The sequence below is a fragment of the Salarias fasciatus genome, unplaced genomic scaffold, assembly GCF_902148845.1.
Source record: "Salarias fasciatus unplaced genomic scaffold, fSalaFa1.1, whole genome shotgun sequence".
In the NCBI taxonomy this organism is placed as follows: domain Eukaryota; kingdom Metazoa; phylum Chordata; class Actinopteri; order Blenniiformes; family Blenniidae; genus Salarias; species Salarias fasciatus.
In genome coordinates, this window is record NW_021941313.1 from 1 (window position 1) to 25,407 (window position 25,407).

Consider the following 25,407-nt stretch of genomic DNA (forward strand, 5'->3'; position numbering starts at 1 on the left):
ATCATGAACCATCTCGAAGTGAAACATCAGCTTATCTTTCCAGGTGTTCTGGAGCAGAGGAGAGTCCCTATAGTTTGCTGGTCTTTCCTTGTGGAGGGAAGCTCACCTTCCACATGAAGTGAAGCGACCACGCAGGTCCCCTCGGCCTCACAGGAGTACGAGCCCCTGTCCTCGGCCGACACGCGGCTAATGTACAAGCGAGCCACAGTCCAGTCCTGCTCCACTACCACCCTTCGGCCGTCAGGCTGCACGGGCTGCCCGTCTTTCTTCCACTGGGCCTTGACAGGCCGAGAGTACTGGCAGATGAACTCGGCCGGCTGGTTCTCAACCACCCAGAGGTCCTCCATCTCGTTCACCACTTCAACTGTGGGATCTGAGGTCGGAGTGTGTCAAAGGTCAGGCCGCGACCACGGGACATCACGATACCAACAGGACATGCTGGGCGACATGAGGGCTTTTATAACCCCGCAAAGTGGTTAGACTGTTAGGCGAATGTGAGTCTAATCCCCCCCCCCCCAAATGGTAATAAAAACAGATTGCAACAGTGTGCAAATCATTCAAACCTTAATGTCTGACAGCAGTTCAAACACAACAGATCAGATATAGAAATGTCAACGATGTGTTGCTTTATATTCGTTCTTCTAGTAGTCGTTTTGCCTTTTGCTTGTGAAACAGTTTCTGTTTTCAGGAATTTCCAGACAATAGTGTTCAGAACTGTTTCAACCTAAGTAGTTTCCATACAAATAAACAAGGCTTGGTCATGGATTGGACTAGACTACACTAGGACTTACTGGTCAGTTAACTAAATGGTAGGGAACCCAAGTATTTGAATATCTTTGAGTGTGTCAAAGTCCCTTACGCGAATGGCCCATTGTGTCCAGTGTGTGTTCATTCAAAGAGAGGGGTGGGAGTTCACAGATGCTAGTTTTTGGAAGTTTTAACAGACGATCAGTTTTTAAGTGTTTCTCAGTTCAATGTAGTGGTTTTACAAACCAAAACAATGGTTGTTTTTGATGCGTATCAGCAAAGGGTTTCCCAAATACCACATTTATTCTTGTGCTTGTGTTTCTCTGCATGATACTCAGTCTTTAAAGGAATACTCCCGAATATTTTTTGACCCACGCCCTTTCCTTATCATTGACAAAGTTAGAACAAGCTCATAAATACCTTTTCTGTCTCTCCTGCGTCCACTGGCTGTATCCCAGCTGTTGGCATCGTAGTTAGCTTAGCTCAATTGCTTGAAGTTGATGGGAAACAGAGCCGGACTGACGAAAGTGGACAAAATACTCCTTAAGTGATCCAGGGGATAGCGTATTAGCACGTGAAGTAATCTGAATAGGTTATAAAAACATTTTAAAAGACGTGTTTTCTTTTCAATCCGTTAAAATAGCGTTTTGATACACACAGACCTGCGCATACGCAGTGCTCCGCGGAAGGATATACCAGAGCACAGCAGTAGAAGCTATAGACTCAGCCACTGTGCGCTGGTACATCCTTCCATGGCGCACTATGCTTGTGCAGATCTGTGTGTATCAAAACGTTATTTTAACATCTTTTAAAATGTTTTATAACCTTTCAGATTTACTTCATGTGCTAATATGCTATCCCCTGGATCACTGTAAGGAGTATTTTGTCCACTTCATCAGTCCGGCTCTGTTTCCCATTGACTTCAAGCGATTGAGCTAAGCTAACTACGATGCTAACACCTGGAAACCTGCCACTGGACACACAGACACGAAAAAAGTATTTATGAGCTTGTCTAACTTTGTCAATGAGAAGGATAGGGCGTGGGTCAAAAATCTTCGGGAGTATTCCTTTAAAAGCTTTGCACATAGTTGCATCTTGTATTTATTCCCATTTGTCACATCTTGTCAGTTTTTTCTCTGAATACTGTCTGGATATTTTTGTGGTGTGTGAAGTTGATATGCTCTGGTTCTGTCCATGAGTTTGAGTGGATCAATGAGCCTCGTGAGCTCTGTGGGGTCATAAAGCCCAAAAGTCAAAGTTCAAAATCAAGAGCCGAGACAGCGGGGCAGATGGAGGGTGGCATGTGGTCGGTGTTAGAAGGTTTTAGTGCTGGAAGGTTAGGGCCGAGCTTTATGGGATGATGGGACAGTGGCAGGTAAATGAGTATCTGACAGTGGCCAGATGCTAAAAAAAAGAAAGTCGGGGGGGAAAAAAAAAAAGCAGCCAGCCTACATGGATGGGTGGAGCAGCACTTTCTTTTACACAGCATGTCTGTGCTCTGTACTTCCCTCCTCCAAACAATAATAGCTTCTTCAGACTTTGTAGAGTTCAGGCTTCATACTTAACCTCATAATAATCACGATCATGCTTTGAGGGTTGGCCTGGTTTACAACAGCAGATACAATCCCCCAATTCTGCCCTCACGGACAATCTAAACCAACCGGCCTGTCAGGAAAGACTTTATCTTCCCAACAGGGTCAGGTTGATTTAATTTAAAGACTAACATCATAATACAAGCACGAATGTTCAACATCAATCATTTGAAGCACACTTTATTCACTGATGATCTCTGGCTACTCTTTAGGTCATTCGCTCATTCTTTCATGAACACAACGGTGGCGCACATCAGTTACACGTCATCAAACTTTTCTGCACCTGATACCCTCTCGAGCAGCTGTGAACACTTAATTTCTGAGTTTCACCAACTAAAAATACTGCAAAAGCAGCTCACTGTACAAACTGTACATTGTGACTTTAGTGCTGCATTATCATTTTAAGTCGCGAAAATATTGAACATTCACGTGGTACCAAAAAACTGCAAATATTGCATGTGTTTACAAAAATGTATTGCGTGAAGGAGAGTAAATGGAAAAATTCAATGCTGTTGGTCCAAACAATGTGTTCGTCTAACTCCAGTGGCTGCGCAGTACTTCAAAATACATCTAGGGGTAATATTAGCATCGCAATGTCAGCAATACTGCTGTATTGGGGTGTGAGTTTTACTATCTTGAGTCGAGCTGGGTTGTTCTTTTTAACTCAGAATGTGTACTTGTATGTAATGAGAACCACTGAAAAAAGACAGATTTCCTTGTGAATGTCAGTGTTGTCAAATGTGAGAAAACATAATCGTGATTATCATTCATTGCTTCAGCAACCCAAAAAAGAAAAAGGCAGCTTCCTCTCATCCAGAAAGGAGAGAAAAGAGCAGCTTGTTTGTGTCTCTGAACTCACTGAGCTTGTCTGCTTCAATCAAACTGTGGTGCTGCACCCACTTCTGATTATCTCAAAGCATTCAGCAGGAAAACTCTGCAGATATTATTGTGATTAATGAAACGTAAAACACTGCTGCTCATGCACCATAAATACTAAAAAGAAAAAATCTGCTCTGAATCTTTTCAAGAACCCTGCAGAAAACAGTCCACAGTTTGGTGACAAATTCTTATTCCTGCACCGGTCTGTTTCAGCTCACTGTCTATTTATTGGAGTTATAATTATTGTGGTGACAACAGCAACAAAAAAAGGGTCAAAAACAGTTTTAACTGATGTGTTTATATCATTAGAAATGTAGACATTAGGTTCTGCAGGGTTTAAAAAAGACTTACTGAGTTACTGCTGAACTCAGTTTCCAGCAGAGTAATGAAAAAGCCAAAGTAAAGATGGGTAAAAATCATACTTGATACCCTTTTCGATACCTCTGAGGAAAAAAAGGATGAAAAATAATTTATCAACAAAGGAAATAAACAGCCTGGTTACCTTTAGTTCAAAGGGCAGCAGGTTGGACCAGTAAAACTATAACTGAACGTCTTACTATGAGATTCAATAATTATTTTGCTGACTATTTCTGCAGCTTTTGGTGTTAGACTTCACCTCATAAATACAGCTTTGACCACTGTGCCAAGCAATGTTGCTATCCTGCGCTTTAGTTCTGGTGCTGGGTGCATGTTTTATCATCCATGATGCTATTGATTATTTTTTCAGCTTGTTCCAGATCACTGGGATTTTGCTTGTATTCTAAAGGACCATAATATTTATCTGTTTTCTGCAGCACTGTAGTGGTTATCACTGTTGTCTAACAACAAAGATCCTAGTTGACACCTTCCTACATTTGGTATGCATGTTCTACCCAAATGTGCATGTGTTTTTCACTGGGTACTGTGGTTTCCTCCCTGCGGTTTAAAGAATGTGTTTGAAGTTAATGACTTGTATTTTATTTTATATTTTGTCTTGTTGTCACATTGTCAATATTCCTGTCAATTAGTCTGAATTGCACCAACATCATAAAGTTGTTTTTTTATAGTTTGATTAGGGATGTGTCCATTGTGCATGCTGCCTTCGCCCATAGTCAGCTGGGATTGGCTTCAGCCTCCTGTGACTTTATCTTGGATCTGGCAGGATAGAAGATGCAGGAGACTGAAAAGAAAATGCATTGTGGAAGACATCTACACCTTTCCCCATTAGAAGCCTGAGTAAAGTTACCGTCATGTGAAAGACATGGTATAAAAAGGGTATGCGAAGTATCAACACTTGTGGCCGCCCTCGTCTCAGACGTCCGTACGATCCGGTACCTTTGACTAAGAGCTTGGCCGGGGACGTGAGGCTGCCGGCTCTGAAGGCGACCGTGCCGGAGTCGTCCGTGGCCAGGTTCATTTAAGGTGAGCGTGTGGACGTGCCCTGGCCTCAGCCCTATCTCGCTAGTGGGGCTGTTCTCCAGCAGGGTGCCGTCCAGCCACCACTCCACCCTGCCGGGAGCCCGGCCTGACAGCTGGCAGGAGAACGCCGCCCACGATCGCCCACAAACACTCATGGTCTAAGACCAGAGATAACGAAAGACTTCTTTCACTGTTGAGTCAGAACAACACACACACACACCACACACACACACACACACAGACACACACATACACACTGAGCCGCTGATGTTATCAGCTCTGTGCTGACTCGACTGACACCACAGGAGGACCTGACATCAGAACACCTGCTGCAGAAAGGCTACCTTTCACGGCCAGAGAAGCTGTAGTGAGCGCGTCTCCAGCATCACAGGTGTAGTAGCCGCTGTCTTCCGGATCCAGGTTGCTTATCTGGAGCTTCTCGGACGATCCCGTCTTGCTTGATCTTGTACTTGTTTCCGGGATGGAGGACTACACCTCCTTTCCTCCACTCCACACGGACGCCCGGCTTAGACACCTCGCAGCGCAGGGTGGCATCGTCACCCTCCTCTGCCTCCTGGCTCTTGAGCTCTTTATGGAAGAAGGCTGGGGAACCTGGTGAGAGTTTAAAACAGGTTCAGGACGTCAAGCGGGTGGATGAGGCCATAAGAGTAACATCTTTGAGGCAAGAGGCAGATGGAGCTTGAGAAATACTTGAGCTTTCCTTTCAGTCCAATTGGGTCCACACTTGCATTTCATTGGTTTTTCTACAGGTGGCTTCAGGTCTTTACCTTCCACAGTCAATGTGACGTCACACTGTGCATCTCCGGTGTCACAGGTGTATGTTCCCGAGTCTTCGGGCACCAGGTTGTGGATCCGGAGCTGGTGGGAGGCCTGGTTCTGTCTCAGGTCGTACTTCAGTCCTGCTCGCAGGGTCTCATTGTTCCTCATCCAGGTGACCGTGCCATTGGGGTTGGAGATTGTGCAAGCCAGAGTCACAGTTTCACCCTCTAAGGCCTTCGTGTCGTGTGGCTTCTCTACTATGAGCACTAGAAATATGGGAAACGTAGCTTTCATAGTTTGTTTCCTTTTTCTGCATCCCTACTAGAAATCCAATAGCTACATACTTGTATTCATGCATTGATTCTGCAGCCATATGCAACAGGAAGTACACTTCATAGTTTGCAGAATATAGGTAATGCCACTATTGCACACTGAGTGTGAATGTCGTTGAATACGGTAGGCACCATCTGGTGGAACAAACTGGTATTACATGACTGACTGGGCTATGGTAGCTGGTGAGATTACACACTTTCTCTATTTTTCAGATTCTTTCTTAGATGATGCGTTGACAAAAAAAAATAAGAAATACTGTACAAAAAACAACTGGTGGCTTTTTGGTCTATTAAATATTAAAGCCCTCTTTCAAACAGTGCATATTAATACAGGACTTAAATTGTTTTTTGTTTTGTTTTTTAAATGTCATCAGAATTGATGTTTATTTGTTGATATGAATTTTGCTCATGCTGAGTGATTCTGCTCATGTTTGGAAAAGCTGAGTAGTTATTGAGAATTTTTATTTATATTTGACCATTCTGTGTCTGATTTGGTTTGAAAATTGCAAAAACCATTTCGGTCAGTCTGCAAGTTTTTGTCATTTCGTTCATCATTTTGTGGCTGTTCGTGCGAAAGTAATTTCCATCCCATTTTGCTTGTCTTTGCTGCAGTTCTGCTACTTTTTTCAATCTGGTTTTGCATCACTTTTATGCCTTGGTATCGCAGTTTACATCTTTGGTAAAATTTGAAGCGGTTCATGTAACATTTTTTTGGTCCTGCTGACTTTGTGTCTCAATTGAAGAATTTTCAAAAACATTTGTGGTGTTTCATTTTGTGATATTGAGGTGCAAGTATGGTAGTTTGAATCTTGCTTCTTCTGTCGTACATTTTATTGTCTCATTTTGGTGACAATGTATTTTCAGTGGTCATTTGCATTCACTTTCACCCACTTGGTGTCACGTATTGGACTCGGTTTCATGGTAGTGCCACGTTCATCATATTACATTTGCAGTTGTGTCTCTTCATGAACACTTTGTGCTGTACTCATATTGTTAAACGAAAGCTGAAGTTCTATTGGTCACTGAGATTTGATTTAGTAAGATGTTAAGCGTTTCTTGAACCAAACTGACTTGTGAACTAATAATGTGGAGAAGCAGCAACAAAGCAGCTGAAACAAATTGCCAACATGCAGACAGCAGCAGATGTCTATTAGAAATGGACGCCATTTGCTATTCGAGTTGCTACTGGGCACCACAGCCACTGTGGATACAGGCTTATGTTACTTACAGTCAGCAATCATTCATGTTGCTGGCAGAAGTCCTGAGTTCAGGATAACTTAGGTGATCCTCCTCCATCATTATTACTAATCTGATAGTAGTAATCAGTTACTAGCATGTTAACGATAAACACATTGGAGATACAGTAACATGTCACTTTTCAACGTTCTATTCAACCTTAATCAGACACTGATTCAAAGAGGATCAACTGTTTGATGTTCTTAACATCCCACAAAGGAGTGGAGTGTACTTCGCATTGCAGATGCCTGTAGAGTTACAATCTACTGTGTGTCTATAAATCATATTTCAAAGGTAACAAAACAAATAAATGTTACGGTCAACTTTAAAGAATTACATGGTTAGGATATTCATACATTTTTTTGTTTTGTTTTTTTTTTTAATTAATGCTTTCTAGTAAAGGCAGAAAACTTGATCCAAAAGCAAAGGCGATGATGATGATGAGGATGAAGATGATGATTATATGACAGCAGATTTCCAGCCCCTGGATTGATGATGGGGGTGACTTGAGGACTGCGTCGTCCTTTACCTTTGGGTTTCTCCTCCACCAGCAGGCAGGCCACGCTGCGCTCCTCCCCCATGACGAAGGCCACGTCCCCGGTCTCGTCGGTGGTCACCATCTTCAGCACCAGCGCTGCAGCCGCCGTCATGCTCATTTGATTCAGGTCGTTGTTCTGCAGCAGGTTGTCTCCGAGCCACCACTCCCAGCCTTCGGCGCCCAGTGGGAGAGCTCCACCTCGAAGACGGCGTCCTGCCCCGTCGTCACGGTGATGTCGTGGAGCTCTCGGACGATGCGAACACGCTCTGAAGGTGAATGGCATGATGGGGAATCAGAGTTTCATGAAGGTGGAACCACCACCAGCAAGAAACTCATTCTAATGTCCCATTAACCCCTTGTTACCGTTTGATCTCATTCTGAAGTAAATATTTGAGGAGCCAAATTTTATCAGTTTTGACCTCAAATCCAGAAAAGTTGTTCTTTTGTGTCTCACTGGCTAAAGAGGGGCAAGAGCATCACTGTCATCAGTGTAGAGAGATCATAGTTGCATCGGTGCAGGAATAAAATAGCTTTGCTTCCTACAAAAAATGAAGATGTGAGATTGGTAAAGTCCATGGTAAAAGAATCCAGGCTCTCCTCATCAGAAAGAGTTCAGATGCTGAACAAGAGAAAGTCATAGTAAGTGAGTCAGGATGCAGAACTGGGTTCAAGGCTTCATGGTCAAAGTGGAAGAGAGACTGATGAAACTCCCGAGTGAAAGAGTCTGAGGGCTGAGAAGTTTGTCTACGTGGTCAAAGTGTCTGATGCTGAACTGGGAGCCTTTAAAGAGGATTCCAGAATGAAAAAGGGTCTTTATACAAGCAGAGTTAACGCGCTAACCCACTGGGCCATGGCAGTAACATACTGTACTCAGTGTGGCAGTGGGTCAGCTGGTAGAGAGGTAATCTATAAAGCAGAAGGTGGTAAGTTCAATTCCCCATCTCCACTGAACCCCAGACTGTCAACATCATGAAAGGAGAGTTCATTCTGTTTGGCGCCCCAGAGTCTGAGTGCAAAGAGTCAAATATTTCTATCCGTCTCAAAAGTGTAGCAGAAATAATATTGAACTAAAAGATAAAAAACCTGCACACACAATGAAACTCTAAAGTGGTATAGCTTCACATTAGAGGAGTCTGAGTGTTTTTACTTTTATCCATTTCTATAACTGACCTGTCATTAGAAGTGGATTTATTGTTGTTTATGTTTAATTCAGACTTCACAGTGTTCCAATATTTCTGGACTTGAGGTTAAAGACACTTCTACATTTTAATTTAAATCTATTCTCGTGCGTAATTTCCAGTTTAGATTACCGGTACATTCAAGACAGAGGAGACCTCACAGGATCCAGATGATGAGATGTAAAACGAACCCAAGGAGAGACGCCAGGTGAAGTCTGGCTCCGTTACCTTTCACGGTCAGCACGGCGGTGCTTTTCTTGTCTCCTGCATCGCAGCTGTACTCTCCACCGTCCTCTGCGCTCACTTATGTATGAGCAGGATGTGAATGCAGCCTTTCTTCTCCATACTGTACTTCTCCCCCTGAGTGAGGACGCTGGAGCCCCTCCTCCAGGTCACCGTGCAGTCTTGGTGGGACGTCTCGCAGGACAGCGAGACCTCGCCTCCCTCCACGGCCTCCTGACTTTCCAGCTCCTTCTTGAAGGAAACGGCTGCCGCTGCCGGAAAGACCAGTTCAAGAATGTGAATCAAGAGCGGCCGCCACATAGACCTGACGGCATCAGCCACTCGACATTTACACTGAATACAGACGAAAAACAGGAGACACTGACAGACGGACCCAAAGACATCACAAATCGGAGCAGTAAAGACTTCGCCTGTTTGATTCACACAAAATAACAGTCTTTAATAAAAATGTGCAAGGAAAGCAGGAAATCAGCAAAGGGAAATGGTGCAAGAGGTGCAGAGCCTAAGTAAGACCAAAGAGCGAAATGGGTTGGGTAAATTCAGAAATAAGGAACTTAGGGGACTGATAAACAGTGCTTTCTTTGTGCTTTTTTTTTTCTTTTTTGCCTCTTAAAAAAGTCCAGAAAAGACATATCTGTGTAGCTTTTAAGTACAAATTCAACATGTTGGTCAAAGGTAAGTGCAAAATCTTTATAACCAGCCATTTTCAACATTCTCTGGATGAGACCCTACATGTTCCCTCTAACAGGATTAGCATTAGCAAGTCTCCTCAATGTTGTAACACCTGCTTCAATCGACTGACAGCTTCTGCAGAACACCTCAACCTTCTTCAAGTCTCCTCCAAGTCATGAGTGAAGGTTTGCTTGGTTTGGGGCATGCTGATGGAGAGCCGGTTAATCCAAAGCAGGTAGAAGCTTTAATCAGACAGGAGGAGAGACTATCTGCTGTTCCTGCTGAATAAAGTCAATATCAACTGTGGCAGCAGCGGCTCATGGTCGCTGTATTCTGCCGAAACAAAAAGGCCCAAGGGCAGAAGTAACTTCAGAAATGTGTCCACAGAGAGGAAACAGTCTTAAACCTATGAATACCAAACCTAACGCTGAAAAAAGACCAAAGTGCCACGAGAAAGAGTGAGAGTGGTGAAAGAAAAAGGCGAAGAAAAAGGTGGCAAAGCCCCAAGACTTTTAAACACACTTCAAAGTATGCAGAGATGCGTTTAGTTCAAGTTTGAGAACGTGATAAAAAAGGAAAAGTGAACAGCTTCATTAAAGTGAGAAAACTGTTGAATGAAAAGTGGAATACCGAATGAAAAGACCCATGAGATCACATTTCATTTGTTTGTGAAAGAAGATTAACAGAAGGAAAATGAGTCCCATAAGATGTAAAAGAAGGCGGAAAGAATAGAAAATGTTGGAAAGGTTTCCAAGAAATTTGCCAAAAAATAAAGTGAATTCTTACGTGACTGAAAAGAAAACTCTAAATCTTGTGATTTCTGACCTCAATAGATAAAATAAAGAAAAGGTGGCTTCTTCCCACTGTCTTCTCCAACAGTCTAAATAAGAAAAATTGAACAATTGTTCCCACTGAGTTTAAATTCAAGTGTTGCTGTACGTTTTTCCTCTACCTGTAAAAAAAAACACATGTTTAGTCGTTTTATTCATATATTTTTTATAAATTCTTATTTGTGAAGATGGTACTTAGGAATTAACTGGTTTCTTACCTCTGACTGTTAAAAACAGAAACTCTGGATGGTTTCTTACCTGTGACGTGAACCAATACCGACTTCCTCACCTGAGGCTGTGAGGGAAAACTCCACCGCGGTCGGGTGTCTCACCTGTGACGGTGAGCGAGGCGGTGGAGGTGTGGTTCCCCACGGAGAAGCAGACGGTCCCGGTGTCGGCGGCCGTGACGCCCCTGAGCGTGAGGCTGTGCGTGCGGCCCTCGCTCTGGATCACGTTCATCTCGTTGCTCTGCAGCGGGATCCTGCAGCGTCCACCGCACCGGAGGCGCGTCCTCGTGCGAGAGCAGGCACTCGAAGCGGACGTCGTCGCCCTCGCGCACGACGCGGCTGTCCAGGAATCGCACGATGCTCACGTCCGCCTCTGATGAAGAAAGGTTGAAAGCAGGTTGTTGATGTGATGAGCGGCATCAAGGTGTGAGTAACAGGACTGACGGGCATCGACTGATGCGGTCTTTCACATGACAGATGATCGAGACTCAAGAATTAATGATTTGTTTGACACAACGAGAGCCGAAGTTGCGTTTGTTGCTTTACTGTAAGAAAATCTCTGCAGCATCAGACAGCAACAGGATCTATACATGCATAAACAAACTCGGTCTGGAATAATGAATTGTCCTTAGCAGGAAGGACAGGCCTAACATCTACTGCACAAAAAAATGCTATTATTCAAACTAATGATAACTTCTCATCATTAGCTGTCCCAGAGCCGACGTCACTGGAGCCAAGTGAAGGAAAAGAGAGGAATGTGTTAATATTGGTGAAGAGAAAGAAGGAGTGAGCTGAACTAAACGTTGTGAACAAACAGGTGAAGCAAAAATGCACACCGGATGTGGAATGATGGTGAAAATACTGCGGGAAGACTCCAAACGGGATGAAAGGATGATGAGCTTCATGCCGGTTCGTGAGGGAATGGTCAACAGAGAAAAGACCTCCTACCATGCACTGTGAGGACCGCCGAGGTCCTCTGGCTGCCCGAGTCACACGAGTACTCCCCAGAGTCAGCTGGCCGGAGCTTAAAGATCAGCAGCTCCACCGCAGGCCCGTCCTGCTTCAGCTGATATTTGCTGCTGGACGTCAGCAGCCTGTCGCCACATCTCCAAACCACGGCGGCTCCGGGCTTGGTGGTCTCACAGCGGAGACTCACGCTCCGTCCCGCCTCAGCCTCCAGACTCTGAAGCTGAGTTTTAAACAGGACGGCCGAGCTGAAGGGAAAACGTTTAAAAGGCATGAGAGCTGAATATCTAACGGCTGTGTGCAAAACTTCAGACTCTCGGGTCGAGTCACAATTCAACGGGCTGTAAGCCAGCAAGACACAGAAAAGATGGGGCGCTGGATAGAATGAAGGTGAAAACAGACAAAATGAAACGGGACAAGTGCAAAGACATAGCATCAGATGTAAAAACTGAAATTCAAACAAAATATTTTTTAAATTAAAGAAAAGCTCACTCATTTTGAATTTCATATCAGCTTAAAAGTTGGGACAATTTCAACAAAATCCTGGAAAAGAACTGAAAATAAAACCACAAATGATTCACACGATCAGCAAATGCTTCTAAAGAACAACTGCCTGCGAACGCTACTAAAAGCTACAGTCTGCCCAAAAAAAAAACACCGTTTTTAGAATTTATATACTGTGAACGCATTTCTGAAAACTACAGCCTGCAGACACTTCTGAGAACCACTGTCTGCGAACAGTTCATCACCATCACCATCTGTTAGCACTTCCTAACATTTCATCTTCCTACCATAGTGAAGCAGAATTCACCCGGCTGGATTGTTCACCCACTGGTAGGGAACGTGCTGTTGCAATAGTAATGGACACATCTAAAAATCCACTGTCTGAGAACACATCTGTTGGCTGGGAGGGAACACAAATACAAATCCTTTATAGAGGAAGAAATGTCCATCATTTCACTTTCAGACCCTTGTATTTCTTGCAGAGTATTTACAGACGAGCTGGATGAATATACTGCTGTCCCAACTTTTCTGAAACGACTATCAAATTCAATATGAGGATTTCACACTTGACTTTACATCTGATTTATTGTCTTTGGACTATTTTCAAATCCATTTTAAGTTGATGTAATTTGAAAATCTCCCCATTTCATTTCGTATTGAAATTTTAGAGAATGTCCCAACTTTTCTGCTCCAGTCTCCGTCTTCTTTGGGGCGTACCGTTTACAGCCAGCTGTGCGGTGCTCTGACGGTCACCAGCGTCACATGTGTATCTCCCAGAATCCTCTGGGTCCACGTCGTGGACGACGAGCGTCGCCTCCCGTCCGGATTGTTCGATGTGGTATTTGGCGCACGGACACAGACCGAGCTGTTCTTTGCGCCACTCGACGGGGACGCCGGGTTTAGAGAGCTCACAGAGAAACGAGACGCTGTCGCCTTCATCCACCGTCTGGCTCTGGAGCTCTTTACTGAAAACCACCGGCAGCGCTGACGAGCAGAGACACCGGCGGTTACGGGAGGACGAAACATGGAGAAGATGAGAAGAAGCTCTCCATCCTACCGTTTACGACCACAGAGGCCGAGCTGACTGCGTCCCTGAAGGAGCAGGAGTAACTCCCAGCATCCAGGCACCAGATCAAAGATCTGCAGCTGGTTACTGCGCCCGGTTTGTTCGATGCGGTACTTTCCTCCACGGCTCAGGACTTCAGCGCCTTTCCTCCACCCACAGGGAGTCCAGGAGCAGAGAGCTCACAGTGCAGAGTCACACTGCCGCCCTCCTCAGCCACCCGGCCCCCCAGCTCCTGTACAAACACCACCGCAGCCGCTGGAACGAAGGGAGGAGGGGGGCAAAAAAATGTTGATGTTGTTGAATCAAATGTGTGAATCTAAAAGGGAAGCGACTTGTTTTTAAGCCTGTAATTTAAAAATAAAAAAAGACAATCTGAAAAGATTGTAGATAAATGTAAAAAAAAAAAAGTCAGGAAAAAAATAAACATATGACAAATTAAATCAAAACAAGTAATGGAGACTATAAATGAACAATAGAAAATTAAAAAGTTTCAGAAAAAAGAATTTTGAGAAAAGAAGCTGACTTTGAAAAAGACAAATACAAATGTGAAAAAATGTAACTTCCGAAATGGAATGAGACAAAATCAGAAAAAAACAGCAAAGAAAGTAACAAGGAATAAATATCTAAACAAAATAGAAAAGCCACAAAAAAACATAAAAGATTAAACTGCACAAACTTTAAAATAAAACAAATTATCTATAATAATTTGTCAAATGAATATGCCAAATGTAATAAACAATGTCATGAACCGATACAAAAAACAGAAAATGATCATGGCACATTATAATGAATTAGAAAGTAACTAGTCTGATATCATTAACTCCAATGTCAAATCCAGTTTTAACTTTTTTAATGATGTGTGATTTGCAGTGATTGTGACATGAAGATGAAATCCACGAGGAAAGCAAGAAAACGTCGCAGATGTCGAAACACACCCCACCGAACTACTTCACTGTTTTGAGCCCAAAGAGAAGCAGAATCTTTCGGTTTCCATCAACGTCTGAAGAACTTGGGAAAAGTTCAGAAACTCTGTTGTCAAATGAATCACAGGCACAAAACAGTTTCTCAGAGCTGCACCTGCTCACTGTTACTCTTCTGACCGGGTTTGAACCCAGCTGGAGGTTGTCTGTCAGTGTGAGATACGTCACAACGCTGCTTTTTTAATTTTCAACTTACCTGCACATACACTAGAAAAAAAAAAATCAAATAGCATATAAAACAAGCCACTTGGCTGCATGGATAATCACAAAAACATCAACTGATCTGGTGGCTGAGGAAGGATGTTGTCCTCTTACAGCATGGTGGAGGTATCATCATGCAGCTCAAAGAGGCAGAAATAATGCATTAAGATCAGTATTTCTGCATTTCAAATTATGTGCTAACTTGACATTATAAGGTAGAAATGTACTTAATCTTAAACACTTAAGAGTTGCATGAGCATTTTGTAATGTTTAAAAAAAATCCTGGAAATTAAATAAAGAAAGATCACAAAATGTCATCTGAGATCATAAAGAGCCTCAACATCTTTCTGAGAGTTAATGAGGATCCTTTAAGATAAAACATTTGGTAAGCAGAGGCAACAAATACGATGCACTATTCAAGTTTTTAGAAGTCAGTCGAACTGAAAGCTCAGCACTTCTTTTCAGACCACAACAAAAGAAACCAGCACACGCTGACGTGATGAGCATCCAAACCAAAACAATTCCCGCTAAAACATCAAAACCAGTAGACTTGTGTTCATCTGCAGATGAATCTCCATTCATATTTCTGGTTCATTCACGCTAAATCTGCAAACAACAAGTACTGAGTAAAACTCAGTATAAAGGCATCAAAACACACACGTCAGGAAGTTTAACACACACACGTTCACAGCATGTTTGCGCGTTTCTGAGTGACAGCAGCTCCGTACCTTCAACTTCCTCTTTGGATTTATGCTTCTGTTCTTCAGCTCTGGATGCTACAGCTGAAGATGGTGATGTCTCTGCTGCAGCGATTCACACACAAACACACACACAGAGTGCTGCCTTGAAGTCACTGCAGTCTACAGCGTAGACTGGGCGTGTTGCAGACCACACGGGGCCACCAGCCGCTTTGACAGAGAACAACTTCAAGACGAGACACAACAGGAGCCGTGAACGTGTCTCTCATTACCTTCGCCTCCAGCTTCCAGCTCACTCGGACCTCTCTGAACCTCCTGTTTGAGGACCTGCTGTTGGGGGGTTTGTTCTGTAGTTTGCAGCATAACAGCTGCAACGAATGAACATGCCACTGAGTTTATATAACATCAAAATCTGACATCAGACTGAACAAACTCACATGGCAATCGACCTCTCAGGACAAAACATGGGCCACTGAACAATGAACATCATAGAGATTCAACAAATGTCACTCTTTTGATGTAATTCAGTCACTTAACAATGCTTCAAACCACAGAGCTCAAATCTCTCTGTATAACCTATCCCAGCATATCCCAATGCATAAAACCAAAAACTGTCATGAATACATGTCAGCCAAACACAGCTGCAGACCCAAGCGTGGAAAACAGACAAAATCTGTACATGTGACAAATGACATAGAACCAACAATTTAACTTTACAACAGCACAGCCGTCTTCATGGTCATATTCTGAGATTACATTTTTGAAGCACAAAAAGAAGCCACAGTGTCCAACATGAGCCATGCATGTGTCTCTTTACCTTCACCTCCAGCTTTCAGCTCACTCGGACCTCTCTGAACCTCCTGTGTGATGATCTGCTGTTTAGCAGTTTGTTCTGTAGTTTGCAGCGTCACAGCTGCAATGAATGAACACGACACTGAGCCCACTGGACAATAACAGCTTCATGTAAAACTCGCCTCTCATCAAGAGAGAAACCAAAGCTCAAAGAACAAACATGACTTCAGAGCAGCAGTCAGCCTCCATGCAGGAAAAGAAGCTGCAGAGCTCAGAAACCCAGACCGACACTGGAGGGATCTTTCCCCACAAACCACAGAGGTTCACAACAATCAGGACATTTATGGTTGAAAAATAGCAAATCAGACAAACATGGAGCTGAAAGCAGAACAAGTCGTGACTCAGACGTTTTCTACCTGGTGACAACAGTCAGACTCAAAGTCCGAGCTTCATGTGCTTCTCTTCATTGAACAGAGCGTCCGACACAACAGCTCAGCCATTACAAAATAGCTCAAACGACACGCAAAGCTCATAAAAATTACCTTCCACCGTCTTATCAATCTCCTGCTTCTTGTCTTTAGCAGCTGTGGATACAGGCGACTTGACTGAAAAACAAATATGATTCCATTACGAAACACTGCAGTCGTCATAACTTGACCACAAACATAAGACAAACATCAGAAAACAGAGGAACCATAAATGATGATTTTCTGCAAAAATCATACTTTGACTCCAATCAGGCTTATGACAGAACAAAATCATAACGTTTAACAGCAAACACATCAAGCAGAGAGGTGCACAACCAAACTGTCATGAATTTTCTCAATGGATGACACCAAACTGTTGATCGTGTCCAAGCAACTGGTAATAATCAGTGTGTCAGACACTGAGGGACTTTTTATGAAGTGGTGCATCATTGACCCATTTTATTTCCCTTCGTATGGGGTCACGGTGTCAGCATAGAAAGCAAGGAAGTCCCACACATCTGTCCAGCTCAAATCCTCCAGCTCTTCTGGTGGGACCCCAAGATGCTCCCAGATCAAACCAGAGATAAGATCTCTCCAGCAGATCCAGAAATATGCTGACATGGTGATCATAGGACACACCTCTGTGAGTCACAACAATATAATGCCAAAAGCAACACACGCATTCAGTCGATCCATATTTTTGAAACAAAACCACTGAGACAAACTGCAGTCGATTAGCACGGTCTTTCCCAGCACAGCACATCATATTGACCAAAACCACATAGAAACTGTCAAGAATACATATGGGCAATATCAACACATAACTAAAGACCCATGCTTGGCAAACAGACAAAAATCTGCATGTGACACAAAACCCACATATTCAGGCCTTTCACCTGCCAACATCCAGCTTATTTTTATCGTTCCTGCCTGACATTACATGTTTGAAGCACAGAAACGGCGTTGCAGTGTCCAACATGAGCCATGCGCAGGTCTCTTTACCTTCACCTCCAGCTTTCAGCTCACTCGGACCTCTCTGAACCTCCTGTTTGAGGACCTGCTGTTTGGGAGTTTGTTCTGTAGTTTGCAACGTCACAGCTGCAATGAATGAAGACGACACTGAGCCCACAGGACAGTAACAGCTTCATGTAAAACTCGCCTCTCATCAAGAGAGAAACGAGAGCTTAAAGAACGGAGCAACAGTCAGCCTCCATGCAGGAAAAGAAACTGCAGAGCTCAGAAATCCAGACGGACACTGAAGGGATCATTTGCCCAAAAAGCCACAGAGGTTCACAACAATCAGGACATTTATGGGTGAAAAATACCAAATCGGACAAACACGTGGAGCCTGAACGCAAAAACCACTGGTGACTGACCAGTTTTCTGTATGGACACAGCTTTTGGGCTCGAAGTCAGAGCTCCATGTGCTTATCTTCATTTCAAAAAAGTTGAGTCACAAATGCCAAATGAGCAAAAGCTCTCAACAAACAGGCAAAGCTGGTAAAATTACCTTCCGCTTCTCGTTAATCTCCTGCTTCTTGTCTCTACTAGCTAACAGAGTCGCAGGCGACTTGGCTGAAACACAAAGATGATTCAGTTGTAGAAACACTGCAGAAACCACGACAACACCACAGATCTCACAAGAAGCTGCAGAGCTCAGAAACCCAGACTGACACTGAAGGGAGCATTTCTCCACAATCCACAGAGGTTCACAACAATCAGGATATTTATAGGTGGAAAAGAGCAAATCAGACAAACACGTGGAGCCTGAACACAGAACAAGTCGTGACTCAGCAGTTCTCTGTTTGGTAACAGCAGTCAGGCACACAGTCAGAGCTCCATGTGCTTCTCTTCATTGAACAAAGTGCTCAATCACAAAAGCTCAGTCATTATAAAAAAGTTCAAAGCACAGGCAAAGCTCAGAAAAATACCTTCCACTGTCTTGTCAATCTCCTGCCTCTTGTCTTTAGCGGCTGTGGATACAGGCGACTTGACTGCAAAACAAACATGATTCCTTTACAAAAACACTGCAGTCGTCACAACATGACCAGAAACAGAAGACAAACATCAGAAAACAGAGTAGTTATAAATTATTCATTTTCTGCAAAAATCACAGACTTTGACACCAAACAGGGTTATGAGGGAACAAAATCATTATATTGAACAGCAAGAGTATCAAGCAGAGAGGGTATTACAGCACTGTCATGGATTTTCTCAAAGGATGACACCAAACTGTTGATCATGTGCAAGCAACTGGCGGTGGTCAGTGTGGCAGACACTGAGGGACTTCAGCATCATTGATCCATCTCAGGTCCCTTCGTATGGAGTAAAGGCGAAAGCACAGAAATCAAGGAAGTCCACACATATCTGTCTGGCACAACATGATCCAGCTCTTCTGGAGGGACCCCAAGATACTCCCAGACCAAACCAGAGACATAATCTCTCCAGCGGGCCCAGGGATATGCTGACATGCTGATCTAAGTTCAATGGACACACCTCTTTGGGTTACAACACTATAATGCCAAAAGCAACACACACATTCAGTCAATTAACTACTCTGTAACAAAACCACTCAGACAAACTGGTCTATTTGCATGTCTTTCCCAGCTCATCACGATGAATAAAACCACATAAAAACTGTTAAGAACACATATCAGCCAACGATCAACAAAAACTGCAGACCCGAGCTTGGAAAACAAAACAAAAACTCTGCAGATGTGATCAAGAACTGACACAAAAACAACATATTCAGGCCTTTCACCTCACAACGTACAGCTCATTTTTATTCTTCCTGGATGACATTACGTTTGAAGCACAGAATGTGTTGCAGTGTCCAACATGAGCCATGCACATGTGTCCCATTACCTTCAGCTCCAGCTTTCAGCTCACTCGGACCTCTCTGAACCTCCTGTTTGAGGACCTGCTGTTTGGGAGTTTGTTCTGTAGTTTGCAACGTCACAGCTGCAATGAATGAAGACGACACTGAGCCCACAGGACAGTAACAGATTCAAGTAAAACTCGCCTCTCATCAAGAGAGAAACCAAGGCTCAAAGAACAAACATGGCATCAGAGCAACAGTCAGCCTCCATGCAGGAAAAGAAGCTGCAGAGCTCAGAAATCCAGAGGGACACTGACAATCATTTCCCCACAAACCGCAGAGGTTCACAACAATCAGGACATTTATGGGTCAAAAACACCAACACACGGAGCATGAAAACAGCACAAGTCATGACTCAGCAGTTTTCTGCTTGATAACAGCAGTCAGACTCAAAGTCTGAGCTACATGTGCTTCTCTTCATTAAAAAAATCAGAGTCAGAAATGCAGAATGAGCAACAGAGCTCAACACACAGGCAAACCTAATAAAATTACCTTCCGCTCTCTCATTAATCTCTTGCTTTTTGTCTTTACTAGCTATCGGAGTCGCAGGTAACTTGGCTGAAACACAAAGACGATTCAGTTATAGAAACACTGCAGAAACCACGACAATACCACAAATGGACCAAGAAGCTGCAGAGCTCAGAAACCCAGACTGACACTGAAGGGAGCATTTCTCCACAAACCACAGAGGTTCACAACAATCAGAACATTTATAGGTGGAAAAGAGAAAATCAAAAAGACATGGAGCCTGAAAGCACCACAAGTCGTGACTCAGCAGTTTTCTGTTTGATAACTGCAGTCAGACACACAGTCAGAGCTCTATGTGTTCTTCATTGAATAAAGTGCTCAGTCACAAAAGCTCCGTCATTCCCTGGGAGCTCAAAAGACAGGCAAAGCTCAGAAAGTTACCTTCCACTGTCTCATCAATCTCCTGCTTCTTGTCTTTAGCAGCTGTGGATACAGGCGACTTGACTGAAAAACAAACATGATTCCATTTCAGAAACACTGCAGTCGTCACAACGTGACCAGAAACATAACATTAACATCAGAAAACAGAGTAAAAGAAATGTTAATAAGAAATTTTCTGTCAAAATCATACTTTGACACCAATCAGGCTTATGACAGAACAAAATCATAACGTTCAGCAGCAAACGCATCAAGCAGAGAGGTGTACGACAAAACTGTCATCAAATTAGAAATCCCAACGAGTAAACTTCAAATACAGCAGTTTATTATGGCTTGACATCAACATGACAGATCATGAAGATTAATTCCTGTAGACTACAGCATGCTCACAATTGAACAGGTTGATGCAACATCTGCAGTTTCAGCTTCAGCAGCGGCGGGTGAAGGGGAGGTCGGGGTTTTGGGGTGCGGCTGCACAGTTCTCCTACTTAATCATTTCAGCTCCATAGATTTTCTCAAAGGACAATATGGAACTGTTGATCATGTGTAAGCAACTGGCGATAGCGAAGTGGCAGACACTGAGGGATTTTTTTTTTCACATGGTGCACCATTGATCCATCTTAGTTCCCTTCGTATGGGGTCATGGAGTCAGCATAGAAATCAAGGAAGCGTTGCAGCGTCCAACATGAGCCATGCGCATGTGTCTCATTACCTTCACCTCCAGCTTTCAGCTCACTCGGACCTCTCTGAACCTCCTGTGTGATGATCTGCTGTTTAGGAGTCTGCTCTGTAGTTTGCAACGTCACAGCTGCAATGAATGAAGACGACACTGAGCCCACAGGAAAATGACAGCTTCATGTAAGACTCGCCTCTCATCAAGAGAGGAAACAAAGCTCAAAGAACAAACATGACTTCAGAGCAACAGTCAGCCTCCATGCAGGAAAAGAAGCCGCAGAGCTCAGAAATCCAGACGACACTGAAGGCATAATTTCTCCACAATCCACAGAGGTTCACAACAATCAGGACATTAATGGTTGGAAAATAGCAAGTCAAACAAACACCTGGAGCCAAAAAGCAGCAAAAGTTGTGACTCAGCAGTTTTCTCCTTGATAACAGCAGTCAGACACACAGTCAGATCTCCATGTACTTCTCTTCATGGAACAAACGACTAATTCACAAATACTGAGTTCTCACAAATGACCAACAAACAGGAAAAGCACAATAAATTACCTTCCATTGTTGCATTAATCTCCTGCTTCTTGTCTTTAGCAGTTGTTAAGGGAGGCAACTTGGCTGGAAGATAAATATGATCCCATTACAGAAACACTGCAGTCGTCACAACATGACCAGAAACATAAGATGATTATTTGAAAACAGAGACACAATAAATGATAACTTTTACAGAGACTACAGACATTAACACCAATCAGGCTTACAAGGGAATAGCATCATTCTGTTCAACAGCAACAACTTCAAACAGAGAGGTCTAATACAGAACTATCATCAAATTCAAATGTAGCAGTTTATTACGGCTTGATATCACTATAAAGATCATGACGATGATAATCCATGTAGCCTACAGACAGGCTCATGACTGAACAGGCCATGTGCAGACCCAGAAGGACTTCCTATGACCTGCTGGATGCCAGTGGAACCATGGTTGCTGACATGCGAGTTCTTCAGACTGCTTTGTTGGTGGAGTACAATGTGGATGCAATTCTGCCGAGCCTGTTAGACATGGGGTTCATCTGCCATGGGTGAGCAAGTTCAGACGGTGACAGCAAGTCCTTGGATTGTCGGGGGACATATTGCACGTTTTGCTGTCTTAGATGGATTGCTTACCACGGCTTTGAGCTCTATCTGCCCAATCGTGGGGTGGCTGTCAACTCCTCTTTTGAGCAGACACCCTTGATGGATATTGGTATTCCCTCCATGAGGGTGTCCATCCACCAACTCACCAACATCTCAACCCTGAAGCAGGTAATGCTGGACTACAGGTTGCCTGCAGCGCATTCACAATCCTACAGCACATTTATTAAGGATGTGTATTGCAGAAAATGTTACTGGCCAGAATTCCACAAAAACACTGGAGATTTTAATGCTAAAAATTAGTTTCTTCTTTGTGTAATTCTCTTCCAAGGCAATGAAACGAGCAACAATCCAATCTCTCATTGACTCCCATTCTTTCGGAGCTTCCTTGCAATGGAAACCAAAGGTGCAGGAGGTCGTCCTCAATTTATACCCTTCAGTATGAGGCACTTCAAAGATGTAAATATTTCATAGTTTATCCAAGACGAGTCTGTTAGTTCTGGTTACCAGGGACCCCTCTGGGAGGTCACAGCATTAAAAACATTAAAATACCAAACTTGACACACAAATTTGAAAAAAACTGAACAAAGCAAAAAAACAAAAAACAAGCAACAGTATCTTTACAAAACACAATAAAAAAACCACAACCAAACTGCCACTGACACATATCAGCCAACGATCAACAAACTGCAGACCCAAGCTGGAAACAGACAAAAGTTGGCACATGTGATAAACAAGTGATACAAAACTAACATATTCAGCCTGTTCGCCTGCCAATATCCAGCAAATTTTAATCGTTCCTGCCTGAGATTATATGTTTGAAGCACAGAAAGCTGTTGCAGTGTCCAACATGAGCCATGCGCATGTGTCTCTTTACCTTCACCTCCAGCTTTCAGCTCACTCGGACCTCTCTGAACCTCCTGTGTGATGATCTGCTGTTTAGCAGTTTGTTCTGTAGTTTGCAGCGTCACAACTGCAATGAATGAAGACGACACTGAGCCCACAGGACAGTAACAGATTCACGTAAAACTCGCCTCTCAACAAGAGAGAAACCAAAGCTCAAAGAACAAACATGACTTCAGAGCAACAGTCAGCCTCCATGCAGGAAAAGAAGCTGCAGAGCTCAGAAACCCAGACGGACACTGAAGGGATCATTTCTCCAACAAACCACAGAGGTTCACCACAATCAGGACATTTATGGGAAAAAAAGAAGCAAATCAGACAAACACATATGCAGCACAAGTCGTGACTCAGCAGTTTTCCTTTCAATAACAGCAGTAAGACTCAAAGTCTTACTGCTGTATGTGTTCCATGTGTTTCTCTTCTTTAAAAAAAGTTGAGTCACAAATGCCGAGCAAACAAAAGAGCTGAACAAACAGGGAAAGCTAATAAAAGTACCTTCCACTCTCTCATTAATCTCCTGCTTCTTGTCTTTAGACAGAGCTGCAGGCGACTTGGCTGAAACACAAAGACGATCCAGTTGTAGAAACACTGCTGGAACCACAACAAGACCACAAACGTGACAAAACATTTTCTGCCACGCCTCTCAAATCTCCACAAGTTTCTAAAATTTCTGAATGATAAATCCATCCAGATTTAATTTTTTTTTTTTTTTGTAAATTACTGAAAATATGTATGATTTGAGGTCTATATAACTCCTTTAACAGAGTTAAAAAGTTACCTGGCAAAGTTCATTGTATTATTCAAGTTTAACACAGGACGTAGTCTATAAAAGGTTTCTATCAAACAGAAATTTTAACTTCTAGTGTTTGATAAATTGCACTGCCGCACCACAAAAAAAAAATCAGACTGCCAAATTCAAAACCACCGTCATTTGCAGCGCACACAACGAGAACCGACATCACGAAGCAGAACGTCATGCTGAAAGATCACCGTCCTTCATACCTGCTGCTTTTTCTGTGCTCTCCTGCCTCGGAGCTTTTCCCTTTTCAACTGACGGAGGAGCTGAGGGCTTCGCAGCTGAGAAAGAGTCACCCAGACCAATTTAAATTGAAGAAGAAAACCATGAAAATGAAAACAAAATGCTGATGCACTGTGGACAAGGTGAGCTTGAGGACTTCAGGAATCCTTCCAGTCGATTATGACGCAAAGAAAAGCTGCACTGAACAGCAGCAACGAGCGAGTTCTTTGAAAACTGTGAGGGAAGTTTGAAGTATCACAACATCTTCTCTGTAAGTAACCCAAACTTGAACAATAAAGCACAATCAGGCTGCAGAGCTTCTGAAAACAATGTGACAAAATCTGAAATCAGACGACAACAAAAGTGACGAGACGGAAAAGAAAAGCACAAAAAAAATACAAAGACAAAATGGAAAAAGGCTCTAACACACAACAGATTGACACATTCAATAGATGAAATCACATGTTTTAATGAATCTGTGACGAACGTGAAGGGAACCGGACGTCCTGCTCCTACCCTTGATGCTGACGCTGGCTGTGGTCTTCTGCTCTCCACACACACAGCTGTAGTCTCCGCTGTCTCCTGGCTGCACCTTGTCGATGAGCAGCTCGCTCACTGAGGCCTCCTGCTTCATCTGGTACTTCTCTCCGGCCTTCAGGACCTCGGATCCCTTCTTCCACTCCACTGGGACTCCGGATTTAGAGAGCTCACAGCGAAGAGTCACGCTGCCTCCCTCCTCGTCGCCTGGCTCTGCAGCGGCCGGATGAAGGTCGCTGGTCGGGCTGAGCAGGCAGCGGTCAGTTAGTTATCAGCAGCAGCAGCGTTGACAAGACAAGATGTAACACAAATACAACCCACAGTTCACAACAAGGTTTGTACGTTGTGTAAAATGTAATAAAGTATATATATATATAAAAAAAAAGCAATGAGGTGCAAATCATGTAAAGTCTGCATTTACCTGAGAATAAATTAATTTTTAAAGTTTCAGTTCATTGATATAAAAGTGGCTTTCAGTTTTCTTCAGAGGTAGAATGATCTTTTTCTAAAGTGCTCACAGACAATGGTCCTCACAAAATCTTCAGAGATTGTTTCTCAGAAGTCTTCAAGAGCCATGGTTTTCAGAAGTTTCCACAAACAGGGATTGAGAAGTCTTCATCGATGACAGGTTTCAGAAGTGTTTCCAGACTGTGGTTTCCAGAGGTGTTAAAGGACAGTGGTTTCAAGGAGCGTTCACAAAAGGCGATTTTCAGGAGTGTCCCGAGGTGATGGGTGTCAGAGGTGTCCACAGACAATGGTTCTGAGCAGTGTTCACAGATGATGGTGTTCAGAAGTGTCCCTGGTTTCCACTTCAGCTTTCTGTCCACATTCATGGCTGTTCTGCCTGAAAGCCTAAAGATTGCCACAATCCAATCTTGGTTTTCAATCTTGTTTGTTGTGTCCAGATTCTCTGAATCTTTCACTCACAATAGGAAATCCACAAATTCTTTGTGACTCGAGGAATGATTTTGTGCAGCAGTTATACTTTCCTGTGCAGTCTTTCACACAGTGGTAAATGCAGACGTTGAAT

At 43.3% G+C, this 25,407-nt stretch overlaps 1 pseudogene; it reads right to left on the minus strand.

The window, feature by feature from the left end:
• Positions 1-106: 106 nt before the first annotated feature.
• Positions 107-25,407, minus strand: part of LOC115384785 (obscurin-like) — a 51,166-nt pseudogene continuing 25,865 nt past the window's right edge.